Below are 22,641 nucleotides of genomic sequence, written 5' to 3' on the forward strand. Positions count from 1 at the left end.
ATTTCATTCCTTCTGTGGCTGCGTAATATTCCACTGTATATATGTACCACAACTTCTTTATCCATTTGTCTGTCCATGGGCATTTAGGTTGCTTCCATGACCTGGCTACTGTAAATAGCACTGCAATGAACATTGGGGTGCATGTGTCTTTTTGAATTATGGTTTTCTCAGGGTATATGCCCAGTAGTGAGATTGCTGGATCATATGGTAATTCTATTTTTAGTTTTTTAAGGAACCTCCATACTATTCTCCATAGTAGCTGCATCAATTTACATTCCCACCAACAGTGCAAGAGGGTTCCCTTTTCTCCACACCCTCTCCAGCATTTATTGTTTCTAGATTTTCTGATGACGGCCATTCTAACCAGTGTGAGGTGATACCTCATTGTAGTTTTGATTTGCATTTCTCTAATAATTAATGATGTTGAGCAGCTTGTCATGTGCTTCTTGGTCATCTGTATGTCTTCTTTGGAGAAATGTTTTTTTAGGTCTTCTGCCCATTTTTTGATTGGGTTGTTTGTTTTTTTGATATTGAGCTGCATGAGCTGTTTATATATTTTAGAGATTAATCCTTTGTCTGCTGATTCATTTGCAAATATTTTCTCTCATTCTGAGGGTTGTCTTTTCGTCTTGTTTATAGTTTCCTTTGTTGTGCAAAAGCTTTTAAGTTTCATTAGGTCCCATTTGTTTAATTTGTTTTTATTTCCATTACTCTAGGAGATGGGTCAAAAAATATCTTGCTGTGATTTATGTCAAAGAATGTTCTTCCTATGTTTTCCTCTAAGAGTTTTATAGTGTCTGGCCTTACATTTAGGTCTTTAATCCACTTTGAGTTTATTTTTGTGTATGGTGTTAGGGAGTGTTCTAACTTCATTCTTTTACATGTGGCTGTCCAGTTTTCCCAACAACACTTATTGAAGAGACTGTCTTTTCTCCATTGTATATCCAAAATTAAACTTTTTTTATATATGAAAATGCTGTTTGAAAGTGTAGTCCTAGTGTCTAGCACATAAAAATACCGAAAGTTACTGTTACTATTGGCAAGAAAAAGCCTGGCGAATTATTGACCTCAAAGCAAAAGTGAAAAATCTTTAATCTGTCAGACAAAGGGGAACCTTGATATCCCTCCTCCACAGCGTCTGCCAAATAAATATTTCCTTTAAGACACCCATCCTCATAAAGACTTCCATGACTGCGCCCAAGTTCAATTATTATATTTTTTTTCACAGACTTCCAATAGCAGCCACCCCAGGCTCTTTACAATCGAAGCACATTACATTCTAGACCCTTCCTCTCAGCTCCTGCCATGATCCACATACCCTCCTCTGATTCTCTTATTTTCCTTAACTGATCCCAAAGTCTCCAAATCACCCAGGCTGGAAACCACAGCCATTTTTACTCCTTTTCCTCCCACCACAGCATCGAACCTCTCACTGGATGGGATCAAGATCTTCATCGATTCTTTCTTCACAACGTCTCCCACATCCACCCCTTCCTTTCATTGTCACCATCATCTCCTAATTCCAGTCCTATTACCTCAAGCTTGAAAACCACAACAGCCTCCTCACTGGGCCTCTGCCTGCAGCCTCTGTGCAAGGTAACACTTCTTCCATGATAACAAGCCCTGTCTTCTGTCTTCCCCCTGCTTATCCTGACCTCAAGCTGTTATCTATCATACAAGTCACATAAGGTACCTGGGCCTCAGTTTCCCTATTGCTGGACTAATCTCTCCTCATATTAATTTAGTCCAATGCTAAGATTCTATTCACTTGTATCTACTTTCCCTCTTGCCCAATCAGATTCGTTCTTATTTCCCAGTCATCCCTTGGGCTCTCTCCAGCACCATGATTTTGTGTTTAACATAGTCCCTGTCTCATCCAGTTTGTTATGCCAACAGCTAGCATAAATCCTGGTACATAGCAGGTGGGCAATAAGTATGTAGTAGGGATGAAAACTGATGTCTGAAATACTTCCCTTTCCTCTCTGCCGATGGAAATCTCTCTCCATTCTGAAGATCTATTTCAGAAGATCTGGCTTCTGTGTTCCTGCACAGGCCTTACGGATCTCTTCCCAATTCTAAAACTCTTAGAGGAGTTTGCTAATATCATGCCGATCAGCACATGTTTCCTTATGGGACAATTAATTTCTAATGGAAACTGAACACAGGGACTAGATCACTGACTCGTATATTTTACGTTGTGCCTAGAATAGGGCTTTGTTGAACGTCCATCTACATTTCATCCACTGTCCAATTGTGTCCCATGAGTAGGTCTTGTTTCCTCACAAAGCTGTGTATCCCAAAAAAGGTTATCCCTAAAGTCCACATATTTCTTCTATAGGTGCCATAGTTTCTGGCAAAGTTCTAGACACACAGAAGAAGCTGAAAAATAATGGTTGGTTTCATCATCAAGTATGGCGTGTGTGGGATATGATACCTCCTGAAGTAGCTGGGAACAACACCACCAGGGAAGCACTAAAGGGGGCTGTGATCACTAAGTACAAGTTGATAAGAGTTAAAAAGAAATGACGGAGGAAGATGTGATCATTCACCTAAGAACAGGAAGTTTTCAGCAACAGACCGAACATGGAGAACAAAGGACGGGGAGACGGAGGCAGTGACCCTAAGGCTTGTGGTTTGGGGGAAAAACAGCAAACTGGTTTCTGATCCCTGGGAGCACACAAACAAGAAGTTAGGCAACCTGGTGTGCGCTGGGTTGCAGAGTCAGCCTGTGCTAAAGATTAACAACCGGTCTTAAAGGGGACTAAAGATCAAGAGCGAGCTTGTAAAGCACAAAACACCTCCCTGGCAGCAGACTGCAATGGCAGGACAAAGAATGCCCAGACCCCACCAGTGCTCTGCAGAAATAGGCACCATTTGTTCATTTAACAGGCAATAGAGCAGCTCAAGGAAGCAAATATATCCTTGGAGATGGTCATGCGACTGGCCAGTGTTTCTGAAGCTTCCTGACAGAAAACAGCAATTCCATCCTACTGACACTGAGGGCAAGCAATGGGAACCAGGGAATTTGAGTTCTGGTTAAATACTAACTCCTAAATCCCTAATCTGTGGGAAGATAGAAATCATGCATAACCAAGAGGAGTGGTGGGGCATTCATTTATCAGGGGCCTAATGACATGTTTATGAGAAGGCTGTTAATTGAGGTAGGATCACTCTGGAAGAGAGGAAGCCTAGGCATGGTGTCGGATCTCTATAAATGTCCTAAACTTTTCTGACTGCCACTGTGTGGGCGTGGGCAACTTCCTTCTGCCATCCGGTGACAAGCCTCCTTGAGAACTGAAGGCCTGTCTTAATCACCTTTCTAACCGCCACCTCACCTGGTGTACCATCTTGCTTATACTATGAGCTCAAGAAACTTCTGGCTACTGATTGCTGAAATCTACCCGATACTGGATTGGCAAATTGTCTTCTGAATTTCAATAACCCAGTCAATCTGGGAACAACCTTCAACTCGGACGGTTAACAGCATTGTTTTTGATGAACTAAGCAGAAATTAATGCATTGTTAAGTGTTGTAATCCACACCTGTGGTTATATGATTTAAACTGAGATAGCTCACACGTATGCCTCCAGACATACACCCAACACCCACCAACCCACACCCTCAAAAAACACACAGGGCTGTGAACAATAGAAAGCTGATAGAGTTGTCTGTATATACTGTATAGAGACAGACAGACAAGAATTGACAGAGCAATTGTCTCACAAAGAGTTGTTAATATGTAAGAAAGAAAGATACCAGGAATAGCCAGCCTAGTGTTTTAAGACGGTATTTTCTTTGCTTTCTGCTTTTAAATTACACACTGCAAAGTCACTGAGGAGAAAGCTTTAAGAAAACTTTCATTTGCTATGGTACAGCTCACCAGTCTTTCTTTGCCTAAAAAAATAAATAAATAACCCCCCTGGAAACGTTTCTTTCTTCTCATAGACATTAATAATGATAGCCTGAACTGTAAAGATTTGGTTTTACTGAAGGTAATGGAGTAATGTTTATTTCCATTAGGCTAGGCCTATAAAATCCTCTTTTTATAACCGTGAGCCTACAATTTCAAAACAGCAAAGTTTGACATTTTGGTCTCCGACAGGCAACACTTAATATTGGCATGTTTAAAAAAATCTATATGAAAAAAGCTCCTAATACAAGATAGGCTGAACATTTTCCCCGAAAATGGTTTGTTTTAGCTATCTCTCTTCCTCCTGGATGGACAAGGAAAATCAGACAGCTTATTGGCTTAGTTTGTTAGGCCAGGTTAAAGGGATGCAACGCCAAAGACTCTTAAGGGAGCTTACCCTTGGGCTAAAAATAGCACGCACTAGAGAATTATCTTAAATACGACCAAACTTGTTCTGCACTGTGAATGCAGATAACTGTAATATGTTTCCATTTTTGGTCTTTTCAGGGCTTTTTTTTAAGTTTGGCTTGTGGTAGCTGACTATTTAAGTCATTTCTGATTCTATTTGTCACATTTGCTCCCAGGGATACTGCCAAGAGTACCTGACTGAGGAATTCTTCTCATTTAGCTCTGCTGCTTTTGTTAAAATCTAATGAGCTACTGGACTGCCAAGCGTGACGTAGAACGGCCTTGTTAGAAGGCAGATTCATTTAAAAAAAATGTTATTAAGGGCCTAATGTGTGCATCCTTTTTCTTGGCTATTCCGTTTTCCTGCTAAGAGATGAGAAATGCAGTTTACTGTATTTTATAAGTAAATAGGAGTGTGTTTAACCCCTGATGTGATGAAGTCTCAAATAAATAACCTACCAACACTTACAAACTTTCCTCCCTTTTCACCCTTTCAGCAGACAATTTTACTGCTCTGTTCGTGTATTCATCTCTAATTTTGCCACAAAATCCATGCCAATATCTTATAATTTGTTAAGTGTCTTTTCACTAGACAACCAACTCTGTGTCCTAAGTATTATGTACATAACACGTCCTTGTAGTCTGAGCACCTAAATTAGTGCCTTACACATAGTGGATGCTCTTTAAATGGTCAATAAATGGGTCAACTTAAGAAGGACTGAAATAAATTCCTGTATCAGAGCATCCTATGTCATGAAGAACCTAGGGGTAAGATAGGAATAAAGACGCAGACCTACTGGAGAACGGACTTGAGGATATGGGGAGGGGGAAGGGTGAGTTTTGACAGGGCGAGAGAGAGTCATGGACATATACACACTAACAAACGTAGTAAGGTAGATAGCTGGGGGGAAGCAGCCGCAAGGCACAGGGATATTAGCTCGGTGCTTTGTGACAGCCTGGAAGGGTGGGATGGGGAGAGTGGGAGGGAGGGAGACGCAAGAGGGAAGACATATGGGAACATATGTATATGTATAGCTGATTCACTTTGTTATAAAGCAGAAACTAACACACCATTGTAAAGCAATTATACCCCAATAAAGATGTTTAAAAAAAAAAAAAAATTTAAAAAAATAAATAAATAAATAAATAAATTTTAACCCATGAGTCAGCCTAAACAGGTACCCACATGGGCTGGGTAAACTGTTCCCTTTGAAACAAAGACAGCTCACTGAGGTCTTTGCTAAAATAGCAAAGATGACCAAGAATTCAACTGTTCTACAGAAACTGGTAAGAAATTCAGGTTAAGGGGATCCTTTTGCTTTGCTATTTTTGCACCCAGGTTTCCAGCCTATACACCAAAGCAAGGCCAAAACATTCACAACTTCTGAAGAGCCTGAACGCCTTGGGAGATTAGCCATCCTTTGCCATCCCACCATTTCTTTCTAGCCTCTGTGCTTGATTCTTCCAGGAAATAGGATAACTGTCATAGAGCTATGGTACTGTAAACTTGTGCGATTAGGCAATCACTTTTCCTCATGAGATAAATTCTTTCCATTGCAATTTTTGACAAGGAAATGACAACAAAAACAAAATATCTGCAAATGTTTGAAGTCTGGATCTGTTGAGAGAGGCAAAACAGACCAGGAAATATGGGCACAGTGTGGGAACAATGTGGGCCATGGGAAGCTGGGGCCATGCATTTTTATAAGCTCCCAGGTAACAGCTGATCCCTTGGACAGAGACAGAGTTAATCCGATGCTCTGGAATGCCATAAAGGTACCAATTCTTTAGCTCTTCACTGAGTGTGAGAAATATTCCCTCTTCCATAGGAGAGAGGAGTGAATACTCGACGTCCAAAGCAGACATACAACAGTGCCTTTATGTGCCAACACACACCAGCTTAACACATGTCTTGCAACTGCCATTATAACCACCCATCTATCTTAATCTGAGGAGCAAGTTTCAGTGAATTAGAAGATAAGTTCACAGCTAGTCTGGCAGGTGCACACATACTGCTGTCACAGTTGGCTCTGTTTACAAACCATCTCTTGGAGAGCATGCTCTCAGATCTTTGAGATGTCTTATTTTTAGCAGGATTGGTCTAAATGGCTGGGAAGGTCATTTTATTCTCTCTCTCTTCCTCTCCCTGAATCTGATAGAAACACTGTAAATCCACCCGTTAACAGACAGCAGAGATAGAATTCCAAATATGCACAGCTTTGTGCTCGGCACGGAGAAGGTGACGAGGTAACAAGTTAAGGCACACTTACAAAGGATACGAGGGAACGCCCTCATGCAGTTCATAATGTAGCTTGAGGGATACTGCCAGAAGGACAGACCCCTATGGCCACAGTGCAAAGACCTTCACAAAACGAAAAGATGCTCTTTGGCACATGTGATAATAATACTCATTTTGCCTAAGAGGGGCCACTGATAGCTTCTTAAGTTTAGAGATTTAATAGTTTATCCTTTGCCTGGTGAAGGTTCCCACTGAACACAGACCCAACCAACCACTGGCCTTTAGTGTAGCACATGGTTATAATACAGTTTATGGACATTCGGTGTATGGCAAATTTCCTTTGGACTCTCATTTCTTAAGACTTATTTCCACTGACACTCAAAGGAGGACAGATTTAATTTCTGAGAACCCCCAACTGCACATCTTTTTCTGTCCGTGCCTCCGCACTTCATTTGCATTGATTCTTTCCGTTCCACTGCTCAGCTCCACGGAGGACACTGAGATGGCAGGGCAGCCAGCTTGCACACAGCCTGGGATGGGCTTTTATGCTCCTGGATGAAAGGTCGGGTGGAAAGGCCCACCATCGACACAATGGATCTGGTCCCTCAGGGACCATCCACTGGTTCAAGAATAGCTTGCAGGTGAGTGATGGACAGGGTCACCACTGCCCGACTGTATCAGGAGCTATTATGACAGCCATAAAGAGAAAGGGAAAAATTGAACAACAGAAGAATGACTCCTGAAGGGGACATGAAGAGAGGCACAAATGTCTTCATACAAGGGAGAAGCGTGAGAAGCACCAGGGGAGCCGGGCTGCTTACAGTAGTCAGGGTGGACGACATTCTTTGAAATTGCCGAAGTTTGAATATAATGAGGGGTCATGGCCCAACCAAAGCTCAGGGTCCATATAGAGAAACCCACGCTGTCCGTTCTCTCCCCTCGGGTGAAAGGTGACAGAGCTGGGCCAGAGAGTTTGGATAAAGAAGACACAGTTATAGCTTTCCTTGGGTTTCGAGAGAGAAATGAGATTTAGAGAACTCAGTGTTGCACATTATCTGAAATCCTGTACCCAAAACCAAGCAGCGCATTTTAGTGATTGTCTTGTAAGCCCTACAGCCTCTATTTATAAGGATCTCCAAACAAAATGGGAAAAAAAGGGGGAAATTACTCATAGTACTGGTAATACAATTGAGTGTGTTCTCAAAGAATATAGACACATAAATTATGCATTGTTGGAGTGGTGGTTTATTTGGGGACTGGGTAGAAAAGCAACAAAGGCGAAAAGTATCAGTAATTTCCTTCTAAGGTAATGCAGGGAATTACTTATTTAAGGATACCTCTGCTGAGCTGTATTTGTCTTGACCAATGGCCTTATAGCTAAAGAGCTTTACTCCTGACAAGAAAAATAAATCAGTGATCTTTCTTTTTTATAAATTTATTTACTTTTGGCTATGTTGGGTCCTCGTTTCTGTGCGTGGGCTTTCTCCAGTTGCGGCGAGCGGGGGCCACTCTTCATCACGGTGCGCAGGCCTCTCACTGTTGTGGCCTCTCCCGTTGTGGAGCACGGGCTCCAGACGCGCAGGCTCAGTAGTTGTGGCTCACGGGTCCAGCCGCTCCGAGGCATGTGGGATCTTCCCGGACTGGGGCACGAACCCGTGTCCCCTGTACTTGCAGGCGGATTCTTAACCACTGTGCCACCAGGGAAGCCCTCAGTGATCTTTTTATTGGAGGAAATTTTTTCCAGTTGTGTTCTTTTTGTCTTGTTTTACTTTTGGCTGCGTTGGCTCTTCGTTGCGGCGAGCGGGGGCTACTCTTCATTGCGGTGCGCGGGCTTCTCATTGCGGTGGCTTCTCTTGTTGTGGAGCATGGGCTCTAGGCGCGCACGCTCAGTGGTTATGGCACACAGGCTTAGTTGCTCTGTAGCATGTGGGATCTTCCCGGACCAGGGATCGAACCCGTGTCCCCTGCACTGGCAGGAGGATTCTTAACCACTGCACCACCAGGGAAATCCCACCAGTTGTGTTTTTTTAAGAGAGAAAGTGATCTGACAGATTATACAATGAAGTTTAACATTACATGGAATGTTCTCCTATTAGGTTCTACTACGTGGGAAAAACAGGATGATATCCAGACCCCAGGAAAATCTTTTAGATGTAAAAATATGTGTGTGTGTTTGCATATATGCCTCACTTATTTCTCATGATCAGGCCTTAATCCACATGGGCACCTGTGCAGATGAATCAAGAACCTGAATGGTTAACCACCCGATTTTTTATTAAAGCATTTAATGGGAAGATTTCAAAATCATTTACATATTTCCCTCATCTTAAAAATTATGAGAACTGATTTTTGTAGCATTATGTGATATTGTAAAATGACCACAGGGAGCTATTTAGAAATATAGCCCTGAGAAATACAGGGCGCTTTGCCCTCAACTGAAATGGCCCCAGACAGTCATATTTTGAGGAAGTGTCTACTTTTTGTAGTTTTTAGTCTCATCTGTTTTGGCCAGTTCCTACTTCCCACCCCTTGCCTCAACAAGCTCATTAACTTTCTAAATCATTTCTTCTCATCTCCCATGTGCTCAGAACACAGATAACTAGATTGGTGTAAATTGCAAGTAAAACAAAAGGAAGCAAGTGGTAGGTGAGAGCTGGAGAAGCTTATCTGGGAATAAAATGCATTGAGTTTGAGGGTATGATTTTTTTTTTCATCTGGTTTGGCTTCTCAGAGACATTTATACAAATGGTATGTTTCTCAGCTATGTTTCAGACAATTAATAATACTAAGTTAATAATGGCCAGAGAAATGAGGTCTCCTACTATGAATTATAAAAATAACCACTGTGATTAAGTAAAAATGCATCCCACCTATGGAACATACATCTTCCCTTTCAGCTATGAAATATGTCGCTGGAAATAAAAACGAACCAGCAACTAAAGGAAAAAAAGTGGGATCGCTGTTTTGTTTTTCCATATCACAAAAGCAGGAGGGAGGTCACACAGTACCGTTGGAGGGTATCATGCCTTTTGCTGACTCAGAGAAGAAATACATTTGCCATTCAAAGACAAATTAAACAGGGCATGGATCATGCTACCTGGATTGCCAGACTCAGTTATCTGCCAAGACCAGGCAACATTCAGTTACCCCCAAATGCATCTAAACACAGAAAATTCTTTGGCTCTGTGTGGACAGAATGCCTTTGTCAAAATTTTCAGTTGGAACAAATATTGCAAAGCAGTCCAGATGAGATTTGTCCCAGGAGAAACTGACACAAATTCCTTTAGGACAGAGGAAGCTACCTCAGCTACACTGCTGGGATTGCCAGGTGATAGGATTAAAGGAGCTAGAAAGTGGCATCGTGACCTAATATAACTCTCAAATCTACTGCACACAGAGTCCTAGAACTCTGGACCAGCGGGGTAAGAAGTCACTTAACCCATGCAGCATCACGGTGTTCAGATGCTCAGGTATTTGACTAGACCCTTCTCCAGTGGGAACAGGAGGCGAGCCTGCCCATCAGGCAGCACTGCCTAAAAGAAAAGGCAAGCTGATATCAGTGGCTCAGAGGAGAGCAGGGTGTCCCTGCTAAACATGTGCTGGCAAGACACAAGAGAATCCTGACATGAGAACATTTCTGGACAGGATCTGAGTTGGCGAGGATCCCTGGACACCTGGGAGAACTATGTCTGGAATACAGAAGCCCCAACGTCACCTCTGAACAAATGTGATGGCACCCAGCGAAGCTAATGTCCTTAGGCCAAGAGTCCATGGAAAAACCAAGGGCATTCCTATAATAGAAGGACTTTTTTCCCTATACAAGCATCATTCAAATCAGAAATAAACTTCTCGGAAAGGACTGGGGAGAAAAAGTTTAAGCCGGAGAATTACAGGGAAGTGAAAGAGATCTAATTGAATCAGGCCCAGTAGAGATGTAATGCTTGGTACCTCCAGAGAGAAGAGGAAAGAGGTAGTGAGCATTCTTCCTGTGCCTGCCTCATTCACGGAAGCAGGTGGGACCATCCATGAAACAGTGCAAAGAAAGCTCCAAGACGTAGAAGAGCCACATATTCAAGGTGTCGCATACAGACAAAAAGTGTGTCAGGCTTTCCAGCTGGACTGAAATATCATTCTCACAGAGAAATGTCAACAGGCCTAAAATGATGCAAAACGGTATTCATCCAAAGGAGCCCCAAATGCGTTGCCAGGGGCTCAGTGTTCCACTCACGGCAGCATTGTACACTGGTGAGAGAACTTGCTGCTGACAGCCTTGCCCTCTTCCCTTAGGTTGACTACCTCTCCTCTTCTCTCAGCCATTCCAATGAGCAAACTGCTGCTTTTCTCAATACACAGTGGGTAGGACACCATAAATCCCAGGTTCTCTAATTTCAAATATTCTGTCCCACTGCCCTGCTTTTGATGGACCCTATGCCTGGGCTCTTGGTTTGGAACAGAAGGTCCCATTAGCCAGGAGAAATGCTCTCCAGCAAAGTTCCATGTCGAGGTGAAGGCATTTCTGAAGATGATAAGTGTACCAACCCAGAGAAGGGCAGAACTTATCTGTGAGCGATAACCAGGATAACAGGCAGGTGGGGAAAGTCCCCGCTTTGCTTTCTCTATCAGAGAGCTTATCTCACTTGATTTTAAAGCCCTGTCTTCATCACTAACCATGAGCTTCATAGTACCATGGACTTGTCTACACGTAATCACTGTATCTTCAGAAAGTGGCAAGGAGACGGGCATGCTAATGGTTGACAGTAATTTTTTTTTTTAATGAAGGGATAAATAAATCAGTGAGAGAATAGAGAAACTGTTAAAATCCAGAAGCGTGAAGAAATGTGAAACTACGCACAAGTTGGAGACCAGTCGCTTCAGCCGGCAAGTGGTTTCTTCCATGAGAAAATGTGACCATCCATACCACAAGTGATACGGGATGAAAGATCAGTGTTAGTCATACCCCCTCGGTAATACACGCATTCTAAAGCACAGTCCTGAGGTTTTAAAGTTGGCATCTTAACCAGGAAAATCCACATGACGGCAGACATAGCCGGCAACACTTTCTGTTTCCAGACCATTTGCAGGAAGATGGGGAGTGTTGAACACACTCTAAGAATTTCTCCAAACTTCAAAAGTACTTGGCATCCGTTTCTACTCATGCCTCTGGTGCCGAAATATCAGCCACCGTGGAAACTGGTCTCTGCAGTTGCTCCCCAGCGACTGGTGAGTATGTTTCATTTGTCCCCTTCTCCTTTCAGTAAGTTGCACATTTGCTTCAATCATTTCTCTGCTGCATCTCTCTAAATTCTCTATCGTGGGAAAGTCTGATCAAAATGTCCAGCCTTCACTATGACCCAGGGCTCTGGTAATGAATTCAGAGTTAACTGGAGTGCACATGAAACAGAGAGCTTGCCAGAAGATGGTTAGAGAATTTCATGACAATTAGCACTGATTTGCGCTACAAGAATACAAAAAAAAAATTGTTTCAAAGGAGAACAAAAACAGCTTCTCACACATACATAACCCAAAAAAAGCCTTCTAGCACTGACTGAAAATGATACCATTGGATGACAGAAGAAACACACCAGATTAGCCAATTAGCATTCACCCAAGAAAAGTAAGCACTTTGGAGAGAAGGGAGAAAAGGAACCCATCAACGGTAATATCAACTTTACAATAGCCCTGACTGTTTATCTACCCAAAGGAAGTGCTACCTCCCAATTTTTTTTGTGACCCTCTTGACAATTCTGGGGGAAAAAGTGTTAGTTCAACATTATCGCAAGCCAGAATATGACTCTATTTATGTGACAAGTTGACAACATACAATTTCATGCTTGTTGAACTGATCGGTGTTATATATTCACTGTGCATATTACGAAGGCTCACTGTTATAAATATGAAACAGTATACACTTATTCAAAGTAACTCCAGCAGTGGCAATTTATAGCTGGGTTGTTTGTGCTCTTACGAAGCCCATTGCCACCTTAAGGGGCTGCAGCGCACAGAAACAGATGTGAAGTGTGACTCTGACCAAAATGGACTGACGATGACCTATGTGAAAGCAGGCTATTACATTTTGGTCTGCATGGCAGCTGACACTGGTTTGTATTTAGATATGTGACTGGTGAGAACACTGTGTTCTTAAAGCTCTGTTTAAACATGGGCCAAGACATTTGTCTGCTGGACTAATTATTTTACCACCCAGCCATGGCAAGTATCCCATTCTTTTCCTTAAAAAAAGAAAGAATGTGAATGTGTATGCACACACACACAGGCACACAGTTCCAGTATGCTGTGTAAAGTTACAGTCAGTACTTTAAACCTTGGTCATGTCAGGTGAATGTTGGCAAGCGTTCTGGAACGTCTGCATAACAGAATCGTACCACGTTCTCGAGCAGGTGCCTGGGAACGGGACAAGGCCACAAACCATCAAATCATAAGCTGTCCCAGACACTGTTTTTGGTCAAATCATTTCCTCCTTTCTTTCCCCGCTTTCTTTCTTTCTCTTAGCAAGCTTCAACCAATTTGCAAGTGTTCGCTTCCACAAGGACAAATTTGGAAGAGTGAAGAACAACACAGTTTATCCAAATGTGGAAGGAAATGAGGGAACCAGGTGCCTTGCTAAAGCTAGATATCACAAATTTGCATAAGTAGTTTCCCAACGACAGAAGTGCTATTTGGAACAAAATAAATTGCTTGTATTGTATGCAAGGGCACAAACCTTGACCAAGTTTGTGGTTGCTTCCCTGCTACTATGTTTCTTTAAGTACACCCTTGATATTCCTGCTAAGAAGCCCAAGTTGGTGGCCCTCTGTAGGTAGATCTAAAAGGATAATAGTTTATTTATTATTTCATTTAATTATTTGTTTTTAGGTAGACCTAAAAATCTTACTGTTTATCTAGAAGTCTTCAACATCTGTATGTGACTATTAAGAAAAATAAATAAAAAATACTTGAAATATGAATTACTTTGCTGCAGGATTTTCTAGTAATTCTTCTGTTTCCTTTTTGTTTGTTTGCTTAAAAGTAAGTAACACCCTTAGCTCTCATTTTGAGATCTAGCAATGCAGTCAGTGACCGGAATCGCGGATCTTTTTTGAAAGATTTTAATTCTAGCGTTTCGGAACTTCCCCACTCCAACAAAGCTCGTTATTCAGAATCTACATCTCTTTCTACTTTTCCTGTTGGACTGAAGTGAAGGTGTTGTCAGTCTGTCTAGTAAATCCAACCCACAAGATAACATAATCACATACATTCATTTCTCAGAGACCTTGGTGGTTCTTATCTCCTTGCTTTTATGATCTCTTATGAACAGCCAGGAATAGCAATTTGCAGGCTGTTTGTAAAGCCATCTTAGTCTGAACCTAGCCTTCCCCTCTTTTATCACACGGCGATATTCTGCAGCTAAATCCCACTCGCCATAGCAAAATTTGCTCTGAGCTCCATCTTCGAATAATTTAAGTATTCTCTGTGTGTATGGAACATATCAAACATGCAGTGTAGGGCGATTATCATTTCAATGAACTATTTATTAATAGAAGGTGGTGTGTGTGCTTTGCTTACATTTATTGATATGCTGCCCACTGTATATTGTAGCCTGAAGCTATTTAGTTCATGGTCATCAGCGCCTCAGACAAGCAGTGCTGTGGCTCTCATGGTCCCAGTTCTTCTTTGTGCTTTGCTCAACTTTATTTTACCACTATATCACCTAGAACCTTAAACACAAGGCTCGAGTTCTGTGTTAAATCACAATTGTTTCCTATTAAGTGTTCCAAGCTCCCCCATTTTTATTAAGTTACTTTATTAAATCCTTAATAACATAGATAGAATAGTTAGTTAATTTGTGTGTTGAGCCATGGATGTTAATTTGTAAACATAATAACATACTGCAATCATTTGCATAATAGCATTTTAATCTTTTTAGTAAAAGCTGTAATTCCCTACAAAGTACACTGCAGTAGAAACTAAGTGACTATTGGTAATAGTACAAAGGCCTTAAAATTCTGATCCTATTATAGTGTTGGAACATACCCAAACTGCTTCCATAATCTCTGAAATGTTACTATTCTCTGATTTAGGTGTCTGTGTCAAGAATAAAAATGAAGTATAACTGGTAGCAATAGACTATTTCCTAAATGTAATTTAGTATTCACGAAGCACCAGCACTTTGCAAATAGCTCTGAGGCTTTCCTTCAAAGTTCAGAGCTCCAGCCCTGCACATTGTGTGAGAAACACCAAGGATCTCACACTAAACTTGGTTGTGCCGAAGACAAGGCTCCAATAAATCATGCTGATGTGGCACAGGGCAGGGCATCGGCCACCAAGAATTTGGCTGTTAAGTCTCCTCCCTCCTCCCTGCCCGACCGGCCTGCTTTTACCTCCTTGAACTAACTGCTTCTGAGCAGCAGTTTGGGAGAGAATGAAGAAGTGGGGGAAATAGTTAACAAAGAGACTTCTAATAAAAAAAAAAAAAACCAAAAAAACCAAAAAAACAACTCTAGAGGGGGCTTGAAAGAGCCCATTAACACCAATCACAAGACTGGCCAAAAAAAAAAAAAAAAAAAAAAAAAAAAAAAACAGAAAAAAAAAGCCTACTTGTTTAAAAGTCAAGCCAAGTCATTTTACGCAAGATCTGGTAATTCATTAATCTATCCGGCTGCAAACCTTGAATGAATAACTTGCTCTAGTAATGGAGATGGGCAGGTCTACACAGCATCGGTGTTTAGGATCTGAAACTATGCAAATTATTCTATCATTTTGGAAGAGAAAAGGCACAAAGGTATCTCCTATTATCATTTTGGGGTAAATTGCGTAATGGATAAGAAGTCATTTATCTTTGTAAAAATTTGCCCTTGCCAAGAGTAAGAGTGTGTATTTCCTGTGTATCTCTCTCCCCTTTTCCCTTGCTCTCATTCTAGCTGCTTGTAATTCAGCATCTTTGGCAGGCTACAGTAAAACACAGTACCCTGCTTTGCTTTCAAACTATACCTCAGAGCGCACAATCTTGAAAGTAACCTGAGAGGTTAAAGAAGAAGAAAAAAAATGGTCCTTACAAAATTGTTTTACATCACAGGCAATTCATTTTATAAAACACACAATAAAAGTTTTCATTGTTAAAAGAATAGGCACATAATTATCGGGACAGATAAACCTTGTTAAAAATGTGAAGTCTGGGGTAGAGAACAGTGGAAGAACAATTTGGCTGTCGGTCTTTAATGTTCATCTTTTTATCTGCTTTGTGTGTTGATCTCGTTCAGAGGTGAACCATCTGCTGGGCTGTGTTTCCAGGACATTTCATATAGATAGGGGGAGGAGGACAAATGGACACTATGTATAAGCTTACTATGCAAGCACACATAGTTGCTATACAAAGAGACAGTTTGTCCACTGCAGCATCCTGAATCTTAATGACTTTAACCTCGACTAATATCTTTGAAGTAAATCTAAGAGGCAGTGTGCCACTTCTTCCTGATTCCTCCCCCAAGTTTTCCTCCTTGTGAATGTGGGTCTCCACTTTCCTGGCTCCAAAGATATCCAGGGGGAGTAATTTTTAGTTCAATGACCCACTGGAGAGGCCAGGAGGTAGGAAAAGCCCAAGAAATGTCTCACCTCCTTCTTGGAGTGCCAACAGTATCGAAATAGTTGGTCTCTATCCCCAAAACACAAACTAGCACCTTCTACAATCATTGTGCCCAATTACACATATGGATTCTCACTTTCCAAATTGCAAATGGCTAAGAACTGGATTGGCTTCCCTGAAAAACAGCAGCCGACCTCATCTTTTGTAACCACAACTTACACTAACAAAAGCAACCATCAGGAAAGTTAGTGGTGAAGGATGTCATTTAACTGGCATCCTTTGACTTACTATTTATTAGTAGGGATTGATGCCAATAGACATAGCCCCATGGGTCAGAGCTCCTGAGCCATATTTTCCCAGTGGTCAGCATAATGGCGAGGAAGAAACAGGGTGATAAACCAGATGTTCCCAAGATAAGGCAGATGTTATCAAGACAAGAAGTCTAAACAGTCTTTAACTGAGGTGTGTAGAGAAACACACACACACACACACACGTGAACACTATTCAGTCTCCCAGCTGGATAAGCCCACAGTAGAGGTTGAAAATAAAGCAGCACACAGGCTGGGTCAGATTGTTGCTTCCTGATTTGTGATTCTCCAAGATGAACATCTAACTGATTTATACCCAGAATTTGAAATTTTGTGGTAGACTACAAATGCAAAGAGAAGTACAACATACATTTTTAAAATACTCCATAAGTCTCCAGGAGTTTCAACATTCTTCAATGTTCTTATGTTACAGCCAATTATCTCCCCACTTAAATGGCTATTATTTTCTTACTTGAAGTCTATATTCTCCCTAAGCGTCATTACCAAGTGTGGCAAAAATCTGGTTGTGGGCCGTAAATTGAATTTAAATGACAAACTTTTATTGATTGCAAATTCCAGGAATCTTCAAGAAGTGATTATTGTAAATGAATTCGGTCTCTCCACATAAAAAAGGAGAATTTATTCTCCCAATGATTAAATTAAGAGGAGGTGGTTTGGACACACATTTTTTTCTCTGTTTGTTTTATTAAAATTCCAAGAGGTTTGCCATTCATAGAAAAGTCTGCCTGACCTCAGGCACAGGCAGAAGCAGGAATTCATTACCATGGAAGGCTACAGAATTTCCTCCAAGGAGACAAGTGAGAAAAAGCAGACACCACATGAATTTGTGGATTGGGTTAAATAGGTTCTGCCCCTGATGCAGCAGGGAGATGGCAGCCCCTTTGTAAAATGACTCACAGTCCAAGAAAGTGCTTCAGCTCCTAAAGGTGAGCAGAAACTTAACCAGATAGATACCCGTGAAGTTCCAATTCCCTTTGGAATATTTTCGAGTTAGTCTGCTTTGCCACCTCCCTCCCTAACCTAACCCATATTTATCAGGACTGATGGAATTTTCCTTTGAGGTGCTTAAATTTTGTTCCCTGGACGCCATCCCCTCTGCTGTCACCTTGTCCCTTCCCTGCACCTGCATCGCATGGGGTTTGGAATGCAGCAGAGCCTGCTGTCGGATTTCCTCTACTTTCTGCTTGTCCATAGCTCTTAAAACGATCAGAACGATCACCCTTAAATACCATCTCCGTCACGTTGCTCTCATGCTAAAAATCTTCAGTGGCACCCTAATTCCTATCGTGGAAACTCTAAACACTTGCAACTGGGTCCTCAGGGCCTGGCATAATTTTGTACCCACCCTAAATCCAGACTTACCTATCTTACTCCTGTGCTCCCATGAATACATTTTTCACTTTGAGTAAACCAAGCTCTTCACCTTCATAATCCGTCTATGAAAAGACTTCACTCTTATTCTCTTATTAACCTTGGTGATGTTATTCTTGCTGATTCCCTCCTTAGCTAGGATACATACACACACACACACACACACACCCCTACATGTATACATGTATATATGAATACACACGGTCTTGCCATATTTGCCAATTGCTAATATATATATATAATATAACCCCATGCATATAAATATACATGTGCACATATACATGGATGTATATAGTGTTACGTTGTTCTCCAATTACTGATATATATGAACATGTATATATATGTGTATATTTGTATACACAGTCTTCCATTATTTGCTAATGGTTTCCGATTTCATCCTCCCCAACTAGATTTAAGGTCCTTTAGGAAATAGATCTATTGGAGCTTTATATTTAATTTTCACATTAACTAACGCAGTTCACACCATCAATAAATATATGATGGTTAACTCATTCATGAGGTTGTAACTATTTACTGAGTACACACTTTCTCCTGCTTTCTAAGAAAGCATCTAGAAAAACTTCAGTGAACAAGACAAGCTGGTTCCCTGCTCCCAAAATGCTCACAGTCTTTTGAATAGCCAAGATCTGTTGTTTTTAACTTTTTCATAAGTATATAATATATGCCCATTGTAGAAAAAAATTAGAATACAACTGAAAGTCGAAGGAAAAAATCATCTATATTCCCACCATAATGATCGAATATTCTTGAAAGTTTCCATCCGCCATTCCCCGGTGGCATATAGCAGGACACCTTATAGACAGATAGCAGGAAACCACCCTTTTTCTTTTACAAAAGTTCACAGTATCAGACCTTCCTGCAAGTTTCAGTAATTACCCAACATGAATACTGGCCACAGCTTAGAGACCTTCCCTCCCCATTAGCAAAGGCAGCCTTCAGTACGTATTCTGAGCAATGACCTAGAGGCAGCTACATCCTCACTCTCCACGTACTAAAGAACCCCAAGTAGCTGCATTCAGAAGTTACCAGACCAACAAATGAAAGATGCCCATTCAGTGGAATCAAGGAGGCATCAAAGCAGAGGTTAAAATAAAGCAGAGACAAGGTGGCCCACAATGTCCCAGAAGAGCCAATGTGCTATTTACCCTAACCCATGCCACCCATCTTTACACACTGCCATGCTTTAAAAGTACTTCTTTATTCTCCTCCTTCAAACAATGCACAAAGCAACAGAGAGAAGGAAGTTGTGTTGCAATATTCTGAAACATAAATCTTGCTACCAGCCGGTCCAGGGACAGCATCCTGTTTTCCTGACACATGGATAAGATAAACTGGGTGCTGCACCTATAGGCCTTGTATCCTGTTTTGCTAAGTGGCTTCTGAATCATACGTGGTCACCTGCATTTACACATCCAAACATAGGTTGTGCAAGCAGATAGCGCTGTTTGTGTGCCCAGTTACTCAACCAACATGCACAATTATGTGTCAGCTCACTCTTCTCCCACTCAGGAATTCACTGTCTCCCCAACTGGGACATTCAATTCCATTCTTTTTTTTCTTCTTCTTCTTAAGTTATTCAATACATAAAAATCAAACTAAGATTCAAATGATGGAAGAGGTCAAATGAAGAAATTTCTATTTATTCCCAACGTTTAAGCATTCTGCAATACTAAATGTAACTCTAAATACCCACTTTCTTCCCGCTTTGATGAGAATTCAGAAATCCTGTGGCCAGTTTCCAGCAGTGTCATCAATGTGATACTTGAGTCAGGGAAAAGTGTTGAACTGCTCGGTGCCTTATTTTATTCTGGGAATCCGAGGTAGATAATGCTTGTTATTGGCAGATCAGAGGTGGCAGAGACCGTGACTGTTGGGCTTGCTCAAGTACAAGGCCTTCACAAATGTGATGAGGCAGGGTTTTGAGAACTGGAGGAGAACAAGGGAGCACAGGTGAAAGTCCGCTGTGAGAGGTTTAAAGTCACAGGCGCTGGGAAATGCCTTTGGGGTAACGCAGCTTCAGTAGAAGCAATGTGCAAAGCTGTGGCCGTTCAAGGGTTATTCTGTTGCCTATGGAGTTTCTTTACAGGGGAAGACACAATTTTAGAATTCCACCTATGCTCAAAACACACTTTTTTTTTTCGTTATAGAAAAGATGTCTGAGTTTAACGCTAGAGGGCAAAGAGTAGAGGCATCTTTCTGTATGCAAATGCTGAGGAAGCGGCTGCTGTGTGTAACAGTATTGCCACATTTGGCCTTACCCTTGGCATCAACAAAGAAGAATGGGCTTTGTGACATCAGAGAAAACTGTTATGGGGACTTATTGATACAGTCACTTTTGCTGTCTGCCACCAAGAGAATTCCTGACATATCAGTCCTGGGGCCCTGGGCATCTTGAAAATTTTATATGGCTTCTAAGTCTTCATATCCTGTATCTTAACTCTATTTTCTCTCTCGGAAATGTGACGGATTCATCTTTAGTGTTTTCTAAAAATTGTGGCGACTTTTTTTTTAAACAGAGTTTCTTAACCTCAGCACCATGGTCACTTGGGGCCAAATGATTCTTTGCTGGGGAGCTGTCCTGTGCATTACAGGATGTTAAGCAGCATCTCTGGTCTCTACCTACTAAATACCAGCAGCATCTCTCTGCCTCCTGTCCTAAAAATCAAACATCCCTCCAAACAATGCGAAATATCCCCAGGCAGGCAAAGTTGCCTTCAGTTGAGAACCACTGTTTTAAGATGAACTGATGAGAGATTAAATGAAATAAACCTTGTGTTTAGAGTGTTGAAAACAATTCCACCAGTAGTAGAAAGTTATATAAGAAAACAAAAGGGGCGTCTTTGTGTAGATTAAGCATCTATAGATATATAACTGGTTGCCAAACCAAGTCTCCCGGAAGTGTAAATGAGAAGTACCTCATGCAGGTGCCACGACATGAAATACAGGGACACCAGCCATGAAAAAAAGGTGTATTTTTTGCAACCAGCCCACAAGGGAGGCCTTGACCACCACGCCATCGCCCCAACCACCTTTTAGTTTTTCCCTAACCATCTTCTACAAAATGCATGGCATTCACCCAATATGAAATAGTCGATTTTTAGATAAGAGGTCTATGGAGATGGACATTTTTAAAAGTACTGTTTACTTAATGCAGCATGACTTAAAATGGGCCTGTAACCTGACAAGTGTACTGAATGAGGAATGTTCAATTTACCAGTTCGAACCAGCCAAGTCCTCACATGAACTTTCTGAGACCCGGCTGAGAAGCCTGGGAAAGTATAACTAACCACAAACCCTCAGTGTTTCCTCCACCTGATTCCTTCTCCCCAGCCTTCACTCCATTACCTTAAGCACTCTTCTAGGACCCACTTAATGCTCCAGACATATTATAAAACCTTAGTGGTCAACAGAATCTACAGCCATCTCAGCTCACCAGCTAGATACCTGCTTCCATGTCAACCAACACTGAAAGAAAAGATTCTGTTCTATTTTTAAATATATTGAGCAAAGAAGCAGCTTGGTATGTAAAGGATGGCTGTCACCCAAATTCACTGTTATTCTATTTTTAATCAAGGATAATAGACTTCGAAGTCAGATACATCTGGGGTTCAAATCCCAAGTCTTTGTCAACTGTGTGATTTTGGGAAAATCACTTAGCCTCTCTGAAACTCACTGTCTGCATATGTAAAATGGGAATGATAATAATAGTACCTAAACAATAGGTTGTTTTGAGGGATGAGTGCGATGACACACATAAAGCAAGAGTGTGCCGAAATGTTGGCCATGTTGTTATTACCATTACTCTTATGAACATACCATATTCATCATTCACTCACTATTCACAAAGCACTTATTCAACACCTTCTGTGTGCTGGAAAAACTCAGTAAATATTGTAAAATGGGTTTTCTTAATGACTCAATAAACATTTATTCAGTGCCTTTTATGTGCTGGGTGCTGGAAAAACTCAATAAATATTGTAAAATTGGCTTTCTTAATGACTTGAGATTTCAACCAAACAACACTGAAGTATAAGAAATGTCTCTGCTGGTGGATAAAAAATTACATTTAAAGTGCTTTGTTTGGAGCCTGGCACATGGTAGATAGAAAATGTTACATGATAATGGTGGGGCTGGTGGTGGTGATATTGAAAACTAGTTGATTTGATAATCTTTACTCAATTCACTTGCCAGAGTTTGTCCCTCTAAGAAACCATTTATTTTCAAGTAAATGAGGACTGATCTTATAAGAAAGAACTTCTTTTCTCAAAGTAACTGTTTAATAGGTGCAGATTAACATTCTTTATTACAGGGTAGGCTTATAATAAAGAGTCTACAGCCTGGGAGGTAATTCTCACTACTGAAAAGTAAATTAATTTTGACTAATTTATAAGTAAATAACAGAGTAGTTGGGCTTAGAAGTTCCCATAATATAAAGAAATCAGAGGTACGATTATAAATATGACAATGACAGTAAAAAAAAAAAACTGCTCACCTACTTTGTAAAATAATTAAATTAGACCTCATGCCTTGGTTAAAAAGAAATGTATTCTTTTACACTCTACGTTAGTTTACAGTAGGCACCATTTTCTGTGGGAAATAGACAGGAATAAACAGGTGTAGACGTTTGTTCTTCCTTGTCATTTATTCTTTCACAATCCCTTAGTATTTCAACAGAGTTTGATGTACTCTGTTGTGGGTCCTTAGGGCCTTAATTCTCAAAAAAAAAAAAAAAATTGTTTTCCAAAATCGTTTTTCCACAAAATAGCAAGTGCCTAAGTATGATAA

At 41.0% G+C, this 22,641-nt stretch overlaps 1 protein-coding gene across 4 annotated transcripts in view; it reads right to left on the reverse strand.

The window, feature by feature from the left end:
- PPARGC1A (PPARG coactivator 1 alpha) overlaps nt 1–22,641 on the reverse strand; it is a 97,518-nt gene that overhangs the window by 69,516 nt on the left and 5,361 nt on the right. The window lies entirely within an intron of this gene.

This window comes from Neophocaena asiaeorientalis, unplaced genomic scaffold (assembly GCF_003031525.2).
Source record: "Neophocaena asiaeorientalis asiaeorientalis breed wild unplaced genomic scaffold, Neophocaena_asiaeorientalis_V1.1 scaffold397, whole genome shotgun sequence".
NCBI lineage: Eukaryota > Metazoa > Chordata > Mammalia > Artiodactyla > Phocoenidae > Neophocaena > Neophocaena asiaeorientalis.